Source organism: Salvelinus namaycush, chromosome 8 (assembly GCF_016432855.1).
Source record: "Salvelinus namaycush isolate Seneca chromosome 8, SaNama_1.0, whole genome shotgun sequence".
Classification (NCBI taxonomy): domain Eukaryota; kingdom Metazoa; phylum Chordata; class Actinopteri; order Salmoniformes; family Salmonidae; genus Salvelinus; species Salvelinus namaycush.
Genome location: NC_052314.1, coordinates 16,550,156 through 16,567,388, shown reverse-complemented (window position 1 = coordinate 16,567,388; position 17,233 = coordinate 16,550,156). Strand labels below are relative to the sequence as shown.

Here is a 17,233-nt window from a genome sequence, read left to right as displayed (position 1 = left end):
CGTTTTACTCCAGCAGCAACCAGCTGAGGATCTGCAGGAGAAATCCCACTCAAAATAGGTTCTGTATGCTATGCACTTGTGATAGTTGGGTTGGATAAATAAGAATGTAAGGTGAAAATTTAATTTAATTTTTGTTATCACTCCTGTTGTCTCCCCCACGTGGGGGTTCATGCTCTCTGATTGGCTCAAAGTCATGTTGTTGGCCACTGACGAGCATTGTCATTCTACAAATAGAAAGGGCAGGTTTGTTGCTACTGGGTCGGCACACAGCAGGTACCGCTTTAGTTCTAGCAAGAGAAGGAACGGCCTCCCACTGTGATAAGTACCTATCGGCATTCTATCGGCAGTGAGATTCTCTGTGCGTTTCATTCTTTACAATAATAGGTGACCAGGAAGATGGCCAAGCGGCTATTAGCTCATATCTGGCTTGGCTAGTGTGTTCTATGATGGCTATGGCATGGTTAGGATATGATGTTGCTGCCATATGATAGTGCCATGTGTGTCCCTCTCCCTGGTGCTGTGTGTGTCTGGGATGTTGTTCCGTGGTATCTGGCTGTGGGTGAGGAGTCTTCCTGATGGAGCCCTGGCTCAGGCCCTGGCCCTGGCGTTGACACAGCCCCACTGAGCAGCCTGTCGTCGTCACGCCACGGATCAGCGGCTGGCGACCTTATTTTAGGTGACACCAGGTGCCGGGTGTTTAGTGCTTGTTACATGATCCAGAGCAAATGTGCAGGGGGTCCATGTGCGACCCTGAGGGATAGAAGGAGAGAGTAGGAATAAAAGTGGGACTGGTCCTGTGACTGGGTCAGCCTTGTCTGTCTGCTGGAGTTGAGGAAAGGTCAGAGATTGGGTTGAGGTGCCAGGAATAGCGGTGTGAGATGCCTGGGTGTCTGCAGGCCATGTGAGCCCCCCAGCGGGGAGGCGTGCCCCGCCCGGCCCACACACCGCCCTCCCAAACCCCAGATCAGCAGAACAATAGCTGGTCAAAGAAGGACAGTTTCATCCCCCCTCCTTCCCATCTCTGTCCCTCACATCTTTCTCTAGCTCTGTTTTTCTCTCCCTCTCTCTGCCCTCATCTTTAACCCCTCCTTTTTCTTTCTTTCTCTCCTCTGTACACACAGATTCTCTCTCCTCTGCGCTCCCTCTCTCTGCCTCTTTCTCTGCCTCTCTCTTTCTCCTCTCTTCCTCTCTATCGTAAACACGATGCTTTCTCGATCTGAGATGCCTGAGGGACAGAGCACAGACAGGAGCTGTCACCATGACAACGGCTTCTGTGAGCTGCCTGACACCCAGACTCTATTGGCTGGGGGTTGGTCGTGGGGGGGGGGGGGGGGGGGGGGGGGGGGGGTAGGAGAGTGGAGGCAGACGACCCTATTTTTCCTCCAGGGACTCTGCGACCTGCTCAGAATTAGCATAAAGAGAGGGAGAAGGAGGCAGTCTGGGAACTGTGTGTTAAAGGGTGTGGGGGCGTGTCCATAAGGGATCTCCCCTAGGTCCTAGTGGCCATGTCTATTCTTGGCCAGACTGAAGACAAGAGGCTTGTGGTGTCATTTTAGAAGCTTTGATATGTTATTTTATATAGGCCTAGTATATGAATCATACATCAGTTTCAATGTACTGTGAGATGGTGCTCTCAAAGTACCTTCTAGCGCATGCAGTTATCTCTGTGTGTGTGTGTGTGCGCGTGTGTGAGCCTCCGTGTGTGTTTGTTCACTAACTGACCCCTGCCGACTGTAAAACAAGCGATGTCTCCATAGCATTAGTTGGCCTATGTGCGTTTCAACAACAGTAGCTTGTGAATGGCCTGCTCTAGTCTCCTCAGATCAGCCCTCTGAGTCCCTCCTCCCCATCCCTCTTACACACCCTTATCTGGAGAAGCATCTTGGATCAGATCTAAACTCACTGGATTACTGGGGTCCCCCAACGTTCTGGGTGATGGTTTTGCTAGTTTTGTGGAACCCTGGTTGTATGTGCTGCACCTGCCAATTATGTGGCTAGCTGTGAGTTTGGGCTGAAAGATCTTGCGTTCATTGATGAAGAAAAGATGGAAGCCTTGACTTCTGAAATATCACCATGGTTCTGATGTGACGTGAGGCCAGAAACCAAGGACTGACTCTGGTTCGAAACAAACTTTTGCAGCCCTAAAATGTGTGCATTCCTCCTGAATTAATATCATTGTTTCCATTTCAGTTTATTGCATTTGATCCAGAGAATGTTGGAAGATCCACTTTTCTTAAATTTCATGAACACCTGTTCATGAAAACTTTCTTAATTGATCTTGCAAGATTAAATTCAAAGCACAGAGGCAATGGTTCTGACTGAGATACAGTGGACTGTTGATGTGGCTGAAATCTTTTCAGTGTTTGCATTACCTGCGGAATGGCTGTGAAATTCAGTGCACCGTGTTTATGTGGAGTTTGGCAGGCTGCCGCCTCAGCTCTAAGTGAACATAGCTAATGAAAACTCTGTATGAAAGAGGGAGAAAAGAGAGCAAGAGAGATGAGAGGAGAGTGAGGGGGAGAGCGAAGGAGAGGAGAGTGAGGAGGAGAGCGAAGGAGAGGAGAGTGAGGGGGAGAGCGAAGGAGAGGAGAGTGAGGGGGAGAGCGAAGGAGAGGAGAGTAAGGAGGAGAGCGAAGGAGAGGAGAGTGAGGGGGAGAGCGAAGGAGAGGAGAGTGAGGAGGAGAGCGAAGGAGAGGAGAGTGAGGGGGAGAGCGAAGGAGAGGAGAGTGAGGGGGAGAGCGAAGGAGAGGAGAGTAAGGGACTGGAGGGAGAGGCAACGAGAGGCAGGAGGAGGAGGGAGAGAGTGTGAGATCAGGGCGGTCTGCCTCTCTGTGATCACTGACATATTTAGACTAATAATCGAGAAGGGGGAGCATGTGGCTATGAATATGGTCCCTTGTGTTGATCTGTGTGTGTGTGGGCTCATGTCTTTGCCTGTTTGTTGGTCTGTATCCATACACCCTAGAAGGAGTAAACGTCTCTAGCTGTGCCTGCAAACGCGTTTGACTATCCCTTTCCAGTAGGCAGCAATGTACAGTGTCACAGAGAAAGGGTCAAAGGGCGGTTGCTACCAAATCAAAACCAGAAGTTGAAAAGGAGGCACAGAGAGGGGGTCGCAGCACTGCTACAAGACAGCCTGTGTGGTTGGGGAGGTAAGGCCCAGGGGTCGGATGGGAGAGTGGCTGGCTGGGAGGAGGGGTGCTGTTAGAGGGGGTAAAATACTGAGGAAACCGCTCAGAACAAACCAAACAGGAGTAAACCATAAGCATGTTTCACTCCTATGAATCCCTTCCGCTGAGGAGTCTAATGGGCTTCTTAGCCAGCTACTGGAGCCCCTCTCACAACAAAAAATAATGGGGGGGGATCTCTGACCCCTCTCTCACTCACTCTCTCTGTCTCTCTCTCTCTCTGAGAGAGCATGATAGGGGTGTGCTTTATGCAGGGTGAGAAATGTTTCTATTAGGATGTATTTATTTATTGTGAATCTGGTGCAAGTTAGCCCACGAACATGCACACGCATGTTAAGAGGTGCTCTCTGGAAATCTTACCACTGACCTCTCTCTACTCTCATCTCTTTTCCTCTCACATCCCCTCTCCATCATTACAATCATCTTGGTCGGTAAATATTTACCAGATAGTGCCCAAATGGCAGTTGGAACCCAGGAAGTGTCAGGGTGCTGGCTGTTTGACATGTGTGTGTGTTTGCCTGCCTGCCTGCCCCACCGCCAGCCCAGTGAACTCTGCTAGTGAACGTGGTTCTGCTGCCAGTCGCTTGTCTCTCCCCTGTGCTCCAAGTGACGCGGGCCAGGGTGGATGGACAGAGACGTGATTTATGGGAGTGCCACTCACAAATAACTCCTGCCTTTTACTCATGTAGTCCTCAGTGACAGCTAATGACAAAGGGATTTTAAATGACCATGTGTGTATGCTTGGTGGTGCAGCGCACAGAACAATTTGTTTTCCCAGAGTTCTGTAATGGCTGCACAGGTAGGCAGGCAGGCGACGTGAGAGAAAGGGAGCGAGAGAGCTGTTCTGTTCCTCAGCTCTCCTATCCTGTATTCTTGAAAACTAGCTCCCTCCTTTTTTCCCCCTGCTCTCTTTCATCCCATGTTATCCTTATCAGTTCCATACTACAGCCGTGCCAACCCTCACTCACTCTTACACCTCCTCCCCTTTGTCCACACTCTCCTGCTCTGTCTCTCCCTCTGCCCTCTCATTCTACACTGTTTACTCCCTCTTTCTCTCTCTCTTCTATCTTTCCTTTTCTCGCTCTCCTCCCTCATTCTTTCTCTCTGCCACTCGTTCTTTCTTTCTGCCCCAGGCCCCTCAAAGGTCCAGGCAGCTCCACAGACCCTCCATTGTCTTGGGAATGTGGTGGCTGTCTCCCTCCCCATCTCCTTCCACCTCTCATCCTCCCCCCTCTCTCTTGCAGGAGCTTGGGGTGCTGTGCTCTGCTGTGCTCCTGGGTCCTGATGGCCACTAGGTTACTGACTCTGACCTGAGAAACAGCACAGAGACCTGGAGAGGAGTGGAGTGGGAGGTCTGTGTGCGTGGGGCGTACAGGGGGAAACCTTTGTCTCGGTATGCTGAAAAGACAGCTGCTCTTTATTAGGAGGTCCCACATTTGCCTTTTTCTCATCGCCTGTGAATTCCTCGTCTGATTCTTGTTCCCTCTAGCTCCCTTTGTCCTTGAAAAAAATATATGTTTATAAACCTACTAGTTGATTTTCACTTGGATCATATTCGACAATGGCTTTCTGAAATGTATGTGCATCGTGGGTGAGCGCAAGAAAATTCCTACCTATGCTTTTTTGTGTTTCTTCGAAAATCACTTTGTTAGAGTAGCGGTCGAAGACTCTAAAGTGCATCCCTAGTATTATGTACTTACCAAAATGTTTCCAGAAGCTGGTGTCACAGCAACACTGACATGAGATGGTCAACAACAGCCAGTGGTTCCCCAAGTAGTCACACAGTCATCACTAGGTATACCATTAGGTGTATGAGCTGAGGGTTAGTCAACAAAGGACTGGTGCCTCCGTTGGGGAGGGTCAGAGGGAGATAGGGGCAGTGGTGCTCCTGAGTGAAAGGTTGGCAATCACCCCTTACGCCTTACCCGCCTCTGGATTTGGAGCTGACGCCTGTTCCCCTGAGAATGCCCTTCCAGCCAGCCAGGCCTGTAATACTCCCTATCGAAAATAGGTTGGCTAAACTGGAACTGGATCAGACTGGGCTGACTTGGACCGTTTTAAAGGTCTCAGCCTTCCACACGCAGCTCAACCCTGATCTATCGCCCACCTAATTCGGAGGTGTATGTGTGTTCAATTGGAGATTTGTTACTTAGTTCTTTATTAGCATTTCTGACAATACTGACAGCATGCAAGTGATACTGTCCCTGAAAGTAGCTCTCAGAAACCACACGGTTGAGAAAACTGCTCCGGCTCTCGTCTCTTCCCTCACCTTTCTCTCCTTCCTCTGTTTGCAAAGCTCATTTGACTATATTACTACATTAGTAGGAGTAATATATGGTAATTATTTCATTGTTGCGATTTATAGACGTCTCGTTTAGGCTTTTAAGGTTCAACCATATTGCCTTTGGCGTTCTGGAATGTTTGCACCTCTCTCTAACTTCCTTGCTCTTTCTTTCTCTTAATTTTTCCCCCTCTTTCTCCCTGTTTAAGCCTCCCCTCACCTCCCTCCATCCTCCACTTTCGCAACTCTGCAAATCCAGTTGTGCAGGGATAGTGAGAGAGGAAAAAGGCAAAGAAAAAGGGAGAGGGTGGATTTTGGTAACCAGACTGCCAGAAACTCTTCATTTTTAATAAGTCCCAAAGGAGGTCTTGCCCATAAAGTATATTATATTATACAAACCTTCTGGCCAAGTTGGGGTACTGGGATCCCGGTTAGGAACTACGCTGGTCCTTTAAGTGTTGGAGAGAGAGGAAGTCTGTCTGAGGCCTACAAAATGAGCCCTTTGATCAGGCAGCCTGCAGGTAGGAAACGGTGCATCAGAACTGCCGTGATGATTTCTGTAGACATCTCATTGGACATCTCATTGGCAGACAGGGATTATACAGTTCACTCTGGCTACCCTATCTGAGGTCTGTGTGTGTAGTATTCAATGCCAAGGTGCTGGACCTGTTGGATTTGGTGTTTATATTGTTAATTTTATTGTTTCTAGAGTCCGAATTGCTTCATACCTCATTCTCAAAATAACCTTTTAGAAAAAACATACACTTACTATTCCAGCCATATACTACCATTGACTGAAGTTAACTCATGAGTGAAAAAGACAAGGAGTGTTCCTCAATATGCAGACTACCGTGCTCCACACTCTCATGCTCCAAGTGCATTGTCAGAGGACGTTCTCTTGAGTACGTTCTTGTGTGAAGAACGCATAAAACATTACTTTAGAGAAACACTCGAACTCCCCCTACTGTATAACCTAATGCTGCACCTCCCCATTCACTGAACCTTCTTCCAGCCAGGACAAGTACAACAATAGAGACGAAACAAGATATTCACAAAGAAAACGTTTTATGACATAATTATCAGCTAGCTATATGTGGATCATAATAATCTAGCTAGCCAGCTAGTTAATCAGGCAAGAATGACCTAAAACTAATGTTATGCGAGGTAGATGTCTAGTCTTCATGGGTAGCTAGCTACAGTGGCTTGGGAAAGTATTCACCCCCCTTGACATTTTTCCTATTTTGTGCCTTACAACCTGGAATTAAAATGTATTTTTGGGGAGTTTGGATCATTTGATTTACACAACATGCCTACCACTTTGGAGATCCAAAATATTTTTTATTGTGAAGCAAACAAGAAGTAACACAAAAAAACGGAACTTCAGCGTGCATAACCATTCACCCCCCCCCCCCAACATCCATCATTCCTTCAATTCTGACCAGGTTCCCAGTCGCTGCCGATGAAAAACATCCCCACAGCATGATGCTGTCACCACCATGCTTCACTGTGGGGATGGTGTTCATGGGGTGATGAGAGGTGTTGGGTTTGTGCCAGACATAGCGTTTTCCTCGATGGCCAAAAAGCTCCATTTTAGTCTCATCTGACCAGAGTACCTTCTTCCATATGTTTGGGGAGTCTCCCAAATGCCTTTTGGCGAACACCAAACGCATTTAATTATTTTTTTCTTTAATCAATGGCTTTTTTTCTGGCCACTCTTCCGTAAAGCCCAGCTCTGTGGCGTGTACTGCATAAAGTGGTCCTATGGACAGATACTCCAATCTCCGCTGTGGAGCTTTGCAGCTCCTTAAGGGTTATCTTTGGTCTCTTTTGTTGCCTCTCTGATTAATGCCCTCCTTGCCTGGTTTGTGAGTTTTGGTGGGCGGCCCTCTCTTGGCAGGTTTGTTGTGGTGCCATATTCTTTGCATTTTTTAAATAATGGATTTAATGGTGCTCCGTGGGATGTTCAAAGTTTCAAATATTTTTTTATAACCCAACCCTGATCTGTACTTCTCTACAACTTTGTCCGTGACCTGTTTGGAGAGCTCCTTGGTCTTCATAGTGCCGCTTGCTTGGTGGTGCCCCTTGCTTAGTGGTGCTGCAGACTCTGGGGCCTTTCAGAACAGGTGTATATACAGTTGAAGTCGGAAGTTTACATACACTATAGCCAAATACATTTAAACTCAGTTTTTCACAATTCCTGACATTTATTCCTAGTAAAAATTCCCTGTCTTAGGTCAGTTAGGATCACCACTTTATTTTAAGAATGTGAAATGTCAGAATAATAGTAGAGAGAATGATTTATTTAAGATTTTATTTCTTTCATCACATTCCCAGTGGGTCAGAAGTTTACATACACTCAATTAGTATTTGGTAGCATTGCCTTTAAATAGTTTAACTTGAGTCAAACATTTCGGGTGGCCTTCCACAAGTTTCCCACAATAAGTTGTGTGAATTTTGGCCCATTCCTCCTGACAGAGCTGGTGTAATTGAGTCAGGTTTGTAGGCCTCCTTACTCGCACACGCTTTTTCAGTTCTGCCCACAAAGTTTCTATAGGAATGAGGTCAGGGCTTTGTGATGGCCACTCCAATACCTTGACTTTGTTGTCCTTAAGCCATTTTGCCACAACTTTGGAAGTATGCTTGGGGTCATTGTCCATTTGGAAGACCCATTTGTGACCAAGCTTTAACTTCCTGACTGATGTCTTGAGATGTTGCTTCAATATATCCACATAATTTCCCTGCCTCATGATGCCATCTATTTTGTGAAGTGCACCAGTCCCTCCTGCAGCAAGGAACCCAAACAACATGATGCTGCCACCCCCGTGCTTCACGTTTGGGATGGTGTTCTTCAGCTTACAAGCCTCCCCCTTTTTCCTCCAAACATAACGATGGTCATTATGGCCAAACAGTTCTATTTTTGTTTCATCAGACCAGAGGACATCTCTCCAAAAAGTACAATCTTTGTCCCCATGTGCAGTTGCAAACCGTAGTCTGGCTTTTTTGTGGCTGTTTTGGAGCAGTGGCTTCTTCCTTGCTGTGCAGCCTTTAAGGTTATGTTGATATAGGACTCATTTTACTGTGGATATAGATACTTTTGCACCTGTTTCCTCCAGCATCTTCACAAGGTCCATTGCTGTTGTTCTGGGATTGATTTGCACTTTTCTCACCAAAGTACATTCATCTCTAGGAGACAGAACACGTCTCCTTCCTGAGCGGTATGACGGCTGCGTGGTCCCATGGTGTTTATACTTGCGTACTATTGTTTGTACAGATGAACGTGGTACCTTCAGGCATTTGGAAATTGCTCCCAAGGATGAACCAGACTTGTGGAGGTATAAAAAATATTTTCTGTAGTCTTGGCTGATTTCTTTTGATTTTCCCATGATGTCAAGCGGAGGCACTGAGTTTGAAGGTAGGCCTTGAAATACATCCACAAGTACACCTCCAATTGGCTCAAATGATGTCAATTTGCCTATCAGAAGCTTCTAAAGCCATGACATAATTTTCTGGAATTTTCCAAGCTGTTTAAAGGCACAGTCAGTGTATGTACACTTCTGACCTACTAGAATTGTGATACAGTGAATTATAAGTGAAATAATCTGTCTGTAAACAATTGTTGGAAGAATTACTTGTGTCGTGCACAAAGTAGATGTCCTAACCGACTTGCCAAAACTATAGTTTGTTAACTTCTTCTGGCTGCAAGCCCGAGGCCGCCCACAATATGACAACAGCCAGCTCAAGTGCAGGGTGCGAAATTCAAAATATATATTTTTTAAATATTTAACTTTCACACATTAACAAGTCCAATACAGCAAATGAAAGGTACACATCTTGTGAATCCAGCCAACATGTCCGATTTTTAAAATGTTTTACAGCGAAAACAGCACGTATATTTATGTTAGCTCACCACCAAATACAAAACAGGACAGACATTTTTCACAGCACAGGTGGCATGCACAAAGCCAACCTAACTAACCAAGAACCAACCAAACTAACCAAGAAACAACTTCATCAGATGACAGTCTTATAACATGTTATACAATAAATCTATGTTTTGTTCGAAAAATGTGCATATTTCAGGTATAAATCATAGTTTACATTGCTGCTACAATCAGAAATTGCACCGAAAGCAGCCATAATAATTACAGACACCAACGTCAAATACCTAATTACTCATCATAAAACATTTCTGAAAAATACATAGTGTACAGCAAATGAAAGACAGGCATCTTGTGATTCCAGCCAATATTTCCGATTTATTAAGTGTTTTACAGCGAAAACACAATATAGCGTTATATTAGCTTACCACAATAGCCAGAAACACAAGCCATTTCCCAGTAGCAAAGGTTAGCGATCGTAACAAACCAGTAAAAGATATATAATTTTTGACTAACCTTGATATTCTCCATCAGATGACAGTCCTATAACATCAGGTTATACATACACTTATGTTTTGTTCGAAAATGTGCATATTTAGAGCTGAAATCAGTGGTTATACATTGTGCTATCGTAGCTACTTTTTCCCACAACGTCCGGATATTTTTCTGACACTTTTTCTGACACACATATTCTGACCAAATAGCTATTCATAAACATAACTAAAAAATACATGTTGTATAGGAAATGATAGATCCATTAGTTCTTAATGAAATCGCCGTGTTAGAATTCTAAAAATAACTTCATTACGACATACAGCGTTGGGTATAGATAGAGTACCCAAAAGCTGGGCGCCGACGACTAGTTCACATGTACGACAGATATATGAAATAGCATCATAAAATGTTTCCTACTTTTGCTGATCTTTCATCAGAATGTTGGACAAGGGGTCCTTTGTCAAGAACAATCGTTGTTTGGATTTAGAACGGCCTCTTTCCCTCTCGATTTAGCAAGCACACTAGCCAAGTGGCACGAATCTCTCCATGTCAACAAACGGAAGAGAACGGAACACGGCAAAACTCCCGAAAAAATTTCAATAATCTGATTAAACTATATTGAAAAAATATACTTTACGATGATATGGTCACATGTATCAAATAAAATCAAAGCCGGAGATATTAGTCGTCCATAACGGCAGCTTATCAGAAGGCAAATCCAGGTTCCTTCTCGCGCCTTCCTGAAAACAGGAAATGGGTGACACGTCATACAAAGAGCTTTTATTCCACTTCAGACCAAGATAAACACTCAATTTCTTCTCTCACCGCCTCTTGACATCCAGGGGAAGGTGTATGAAGTGCATGTATACTAATACGTATCATGCCCATTTATAGGCAGGAACTAGAACAGAGCCTCGATTTCAGACTTTCCACTTCCTGGTCAGGAAGTTTGTGCCAAATGAGTTCTGTTTTACTCACAGATATAATTCAAACGGTTTTAGAAACTAGAGTGTTTTCTATCCAATAGTAATAATAATATGCATATTGTACGAGCAAGAATTGAGTACGAGGCCGTTTGAAATGGGCACCTTTTATCTGGCTACTCAATACTGCCCCTGCAGCCCAAACAGGTTAACAAGAAAATTGTGGAGTGGTTGAAAAATGAGTTTTAATGACTCCAACCTAAGCGTATGTAAACTTCCGACTTCAGCTGTATACTGAGATCATGTGACAGATCATGTGACACTTAGATAGCACACAGGTGGACTTTACTTAACTAATTATGTGACTTCTGAAGGTAATTGGTTGCACTAGATCTTATTTAGGGGCTTCATAGCAAAGGGGGTGAATACATATGTACACACCACTTTTCAGTTTTGCATTATTTATTTTTTTAAACAATTTATTTTTTTCATTTCACTTCATCAATTTGGACTATTTTGTGTATGTCCATTACATGAAATCCAAATAAAAATGTATTTCAATTACAGGTTGTAACGCAACAAAATAGAAAAAATGCTAAGAGGGTGAATACAGTGCAAGGCACTGTAGATAGCCATGAAGAATTGTTATCTGGCTAACGAACAGTAGTAGCTAGCCGTTTAGCCCTATTGACGTACTATGGGCTTGCGATCTATGCACACCACAGTGGGTATTGTAGGCAGGTGAACATGCCAAAATTAACATGGCATGTATTTATTAACGTGTCAATATAAAATATTATATTCAGGCAACATATGAGATGTGAATAGGCAACATTCATTCCGAAGTCGGAATATATTTTCTCTCGCTTCAGCTCAAATAATGTCCGGCATTGCTTTCAAGAAACGTTGTGTCATTTTTAACGCAGTTGCGTAATATTTCTCTGCATACTTTCCGGTGAAGCTTGCATCGATGTACATATTTTGAAGCATGCAAACAGAGTACGCATTTGAGAAGTGCCCTCTATGCTCCATATCGCATATTTTGATTTTTACTCTCCCGTGCTCGGAGCACAGTAGAGTGCATTTGGAGAAATCTCCAGGATCTGTCTGTCTGTCTGACTCAGTCAATACATTATATATGGTCCCCGGCAGAGCAGAGCAGCGGTGACACCTACATTATGTGAAAGCAGTTGTAAAGGATTTGGAGAGGCGGAGATCAACATCACACTCTGTGCAACTGTATATTACACATACAGTGGAGTCCTCTAGCGCCAGCCGCCCTATTCCTTAATTAGCCGTGTGTGTGGCCAGTGGCAGTCAGGAGAGGTGCCTTGTCCTTGTTTAGACTGGAGCTGCATTTTTGGGAAGGGCCCATAAGTAAGCATTTCACTAGTCTACACCTGTTGTTCACGAAGCATGTGACAAATAAAAATGGATTTGATTTCATTTAAATCGTTTAAGCTCCATCATGGCACCTTTCTCTAGTGGCTGACACTGACCTAATGAGGGAGGGAAAGGTCACAGGCAGATGAGGGGTGCTCACCGTTCACACTACGAGGGGTGGGGGTGTGTGTGTGTGCAGAGATCTAAAGTGTGAACATTTTGGTTGCATATGCGCCTAAATATCTTTTTAGCTAGCCTTGTTGTTAGCTAGCTAGCAACCTGGTAACTTTACTGGTAGGCTATATTGAACATTTGGGGACACAGAAAGAAAGGAAAATGGATAGCTTTTTCAGTAGATCAATGATCATAGCAATAAATGAATCACTGATCTCTTGCATGTCCTCACTCAGTGTTCTTAAAGAGACAGTGTACAATTTTCTATCTAATGTATCTCAATAGGAAAATAGTGATTTTACGTTTTTATGTAGAAACCTAATATTTAACAAATGACTTTTTAATTTCAATAACAGATGTTTATATAATTGTGTTTTTTTTTTAAATTATAAACAAATGTATTTACAGTGTTACCTTTTAGTATCTAGGGCACAACATGTGCTTCAGAAGTAGCTAGAATACATAAAGGGCCAATATAGGGTATATCCCAATTGATTTAAAACATTATTTTCTGGTGCTCCTAAATGTATTGTTTTGTAGCTGTGTGAATGTGGGCAGGGTTCAGTGTCCTCTAATCTCAGTAGTTAAAGAGCAGGGCCAGTGGGGGGGACTAGTGGAAGGGGGTCAGTGAAATAAACAGAAGGGTATCCTCACCACTGGTCATTAACATCTGAAGCGGCCAATAAAGGCCTCCACAGCCCTGTGCGTCCGGACTGATGTTGCATCCCGCTCACGTGGTTTTGTGTCAGATTCACTTAGTTGTAATTTAACCCCGACAGACAGACAGGCTCAGGTAAGTAGCTGCTCCTTGCTCTCTAAACGCCAATGCAGGGAGAATGGAGAGAGGTGTGTTTGTTGTTTTTACACCTGTAATGTGGGCACACACACATCCCCAGAGAGTCTGTCACACGTTAACCCTATCAAGAACACACACACACACTACCACCTCATGTATAACTAACTGCTAGTTAGGCTCTTCTACTACTGCGCATACATTAGCCAGACACTGACAGATGCATGCTGACACACTGATGGTTATTGTATATGTTGGTCTGCTCTCAGCACAAGTGTCAGCCAGGTATTATATCTGCATCCGTGTGTCTGTGATGGGGAGATTGCTAAGCAGCAGGAGCCAAAGCAGGGGGTCTGGGGCAAGATGGGTGTTGAGTAGAGACAGTCCCCCAGCCAAGAGGCCTCCTCCTGGGCTGACATCTCACAGGGCTGTCAGAGGTTCCAGGGGCCCTGATGTGGGTTGCTGCCGAGGCAGAGGTGTGTGTGGTTGGGAGGGGTCTGGGGATTGGCTTGGTCAGGGTGGTAGATCAGGACGGCAAGGGGGTTCCTTCTTCCCTCCCTGGCAGATTTGTTTACTGATAATTAATTTACCTGATTGACACAACAGCTGCCGGAGCAGTGGGAGGAAAGCAAGCGGTGTGCCGAGCCGGCCTCCTCTCTCCACTTGTCATGGAGTGCTTTCCCATGTAGCCATGTTTGGAGTCAGGTTCCTGCGCCACGCTGCTCTCTCTCCAATTGATTAAAAGGCACATCTGTAAGCCAGCAGCCCTGATTATGCATTCCAGCCTCTCCAGCTAATCTTTATAGAGCTGACTTCAGTGACATAGTTATTGGAGCAGTTCAAGCTGGGTCTGAGGAGAGGAGGAGAGTGGGAGGAGAGGGAGGGGCGGTGATGACAGGCAGCAGTCGCGTGGCCATGAATGCAGTGGTTTGTCATGGAGATCGACTGAGGCTTTCCAGCCCCAGTCCCAATCCCAGGCAGATGCATGGCCAAGCAGTCTGTCTGCCAGCTCCACTCTGATCTACTGACTACTACAGTCCCGCCACTGTCTGAGTGTATGACTATGTACATATGATACACACACACACACACACACACACACACACACACACACACACACACACACACACACACACACACACACACACACACACACACATACACACACGCACGCAGCACCCTCTTTCCGAAATTAATTGATTCCAACCTGTCTGGAGCCTCTCCCACCTGCTCATCAGCTCCAGATGTATTTCTTTCTGAATCCTCCCATCCCCCGTAAACCTCATCAACCAGGACTACTTCGTCTTACCATGAATTAACTCCAGTCTGCTGTCCATCTCCAGCTCTGATATTCATATTGTTCCAGTAGCAGAAATAGAAAAGCCATAGCATTGGTGGATATTGTAGGCTTAGCAGAGTGGCTAAATCCACTCCTGGATATGTGCAGAGCAGTGTGTGTGTGTCTGCAGGTGTCTGGCGGTCTGTGTCTGTGTGTGTTGTGGCCAGCAAGCAGGTGATCAGTGTTGCCCTGCTTGTCTCGGAGCAGATAAGACTGGATCCATTACCCCCCTGGAACCGATGTCCAGATCAATGGGGCAGATTGCAGCGCTCACTCAGTGTCTCATGTCCAGCTAGGCAGCAAGTGATACTGATAATTAAAAAAGCAGTAGCTAATTACTTCAGAGTGCTCACAGAACAATCCATGGGTTTGGGTTGGTTGTGTGTTCCTTCTTAGGAGATATACAGACCCACTGGAAGAAAACATCATAAACTTTATTATTGATGGCTAGGAGGGAGGGATGGGAGCGTAAGCAGGGCACAGTGCTGCTGCTGCATAAATACAGGAGAGAGAAGGAGCAGAGACAATGGTGTGTAAAGGGTTCAATACTGTGGGGATTTTGTGTATCCGCTTGTGTGTTTGAGAGAGGGGGAGATTGAGAGAGGGGGAGATAGAGGTGGCTAACAGACCAGCTATCAAAAGCCACAGGCTCCTTTAAACTACATCGCGCTCTCTCTCGCTCTCTGTCTCTCGCTCTCTCTCTCGCTCTCTGTCTCTCGCTCTCTCTTGCTCCCTGGCCAGGCTGATGATTGACGGCCTGAGGGTTTTAATGGGCACTGGAGAGCGAGAGCTGAGGTTGGTGTTGTCATGGCAACAAGGAGAACGGGCCTTTTGCTGCTTTACCTGGGAGTGCAGTGAAACATCGCTGGCTGGCTGGCTGACTGGCTGTGTGCTCCACAAACATGTACCCCTCATCTCCTCCTCACCCCCTCCCCTCTTCCTCTCTCCTCCTCCCTACCCTGAGCAGTCCATGTCAGCTTCTACTGACCAACTGGCTGCCTGCGGTCAGCACAGCTACCCAGAATACCTCTGATCACACTGCAGATTATGCAGATGAGCCCGCCTGTAATTCTCTCTGCTCAGACAGACTCACCACTGTCTGTCTCTGTGTGTGTGAATATCCTCTGTCCACAGTATCCTCAACTGACTGGACATACAACTACCAGTAGTTTATTTGGGGTCACCAGTGAAAATTCTTTATTCCTATGTGCCGCCATTATACCTGTTTTTGTTTAGTCCGTCTCTCCATTGGTCTTCCACTGTCTCAGCCCTCGCTCAGTCGTACATGTTTAACATGCTGAGGGCTGCTGTGTGTGTTTCTGATGGCTTTCTAGCATTAGCATGATGGTAGTAGTGTGGCCTTGGGTTCCATTTCCAATCAGCCAACATGGCAGCTCCACTGTACTGGACAAACATCTGCCATTGACTAAATACTGTACATGCTGACAAACCCAGTTAACCACCTCTCATCACTCACTCCCCTCCCCTCTGCCCTCTCTCCATTCATTCTGTTCACCCCCTCACTCTCCTCTCTCTCCTCTCCCACTCTTCTTTTCTCTCCCATCTTCACATCCCTCCCTTAGTCACTCTCTTTCGTCTCCCCCTCTCCTCTCTTTTATCCCCTCTCCCCCTCTCCATGACCAAGCATTCACACTGCTGCCTCCCATACATAGTATGCACTAGAAGTCGAGTCGTTGAGCGGTAACTAAATGGTCAGCAGTTGGTCCTCGCCCAGATAGGGCAGGTTTGAAGCTATATTTATAGACATTTATAATCCACCACTTATGCAGTCACTATATTTTCTTTGTCTACTGAATAAAGCAGTAACTACATAGCCTCTGTTCCCTGGCAACTGGTTCAACTATATGTAATGAAAATACCTTCTCACTACCATTATCTTACAATCACATCAAGCTTTTTTTATCCGCTTAGTGAGTGAGTGTGTGTGTGTGTGTGTGTGTGTGTGTGTGTGTGTGTGTGTGTGTGTGTGTGTGTGTGTGTGTGTGTGTGTGTGTGTGTGTGTGTGTGTGTGTGTGTGTGTGTGTGTGTGTGTTGCACACACACACGGCCTGCCCTGTGGCCCCAGGGCCCGTTAGTGAGTGTCTGGGCCAAGCGGGTCAGGGATGGAGGGGCTGTTTGCACTGGGATGGCTGGGGGGTTCTGGTTACATGGGGTGAGAGGGGAGGAGAGGGCTCTGGGCAGCTGTGTAATCCCCTTCACTGGGTGCTGCCTGGTGAATAGACAGCCTGAGAAACACACAACAGACTCAGCCACTGCCTTACATACCTTGGGGGAGGGGGCTCCAACCCCCATTTAACTGCTTAGGAGAGATTTCACCACAGCTAGCTAGCCACACACACACAAAAACACACACAACATATATTCCATTTATTTTGTATTTCTACTCAGCATAAATGTTTACAAATTCATAAAGAGAGACAGATGCTTGTCTTTTTAATATGGTCTGAATGCAGCGAAGAAGAAGCAATCTGAGCCAGACGTTCAGGTTACAGATAATGTTACGCCTTCCTCTCCACTGATTCCTTCTGTCTGTCTGAAAACGCCAAAACCACCCAAAACAAGCCACGTCTTTCCTCATGTTGAATAAAACCCCGAGCAGTGGAGACTAGGCTACATCAGACTATTGTTGTGAAGGGACAGATTTATTTAAATGCCTTTGTGTGTAGTATAATGTATAAGATATGTGTTGTAGTGAGTAGTGAGTGTGAATGACTTGTGTGTGCGTGTTTGTTTCAGAGTACTAAGTGTGTGTGTGTTT

The 17,233-nt window shown here is 45.6% G+C and overlaps 1 protein-coding gene across 2 annotated transcripts in view; it reads left to right on the top strand.

Moving 5' to 3' along the window:
* Positions 1–17,233, top strand: part of LOC120052445 (single-stranded DNA-binding protein 3-like) — a 143,007-nt gene that overhangs the window by 95,646 nt on the left and 30,128 nt on the right. The gene's annotated exons all lie outside the window — the stretch shown is intronic.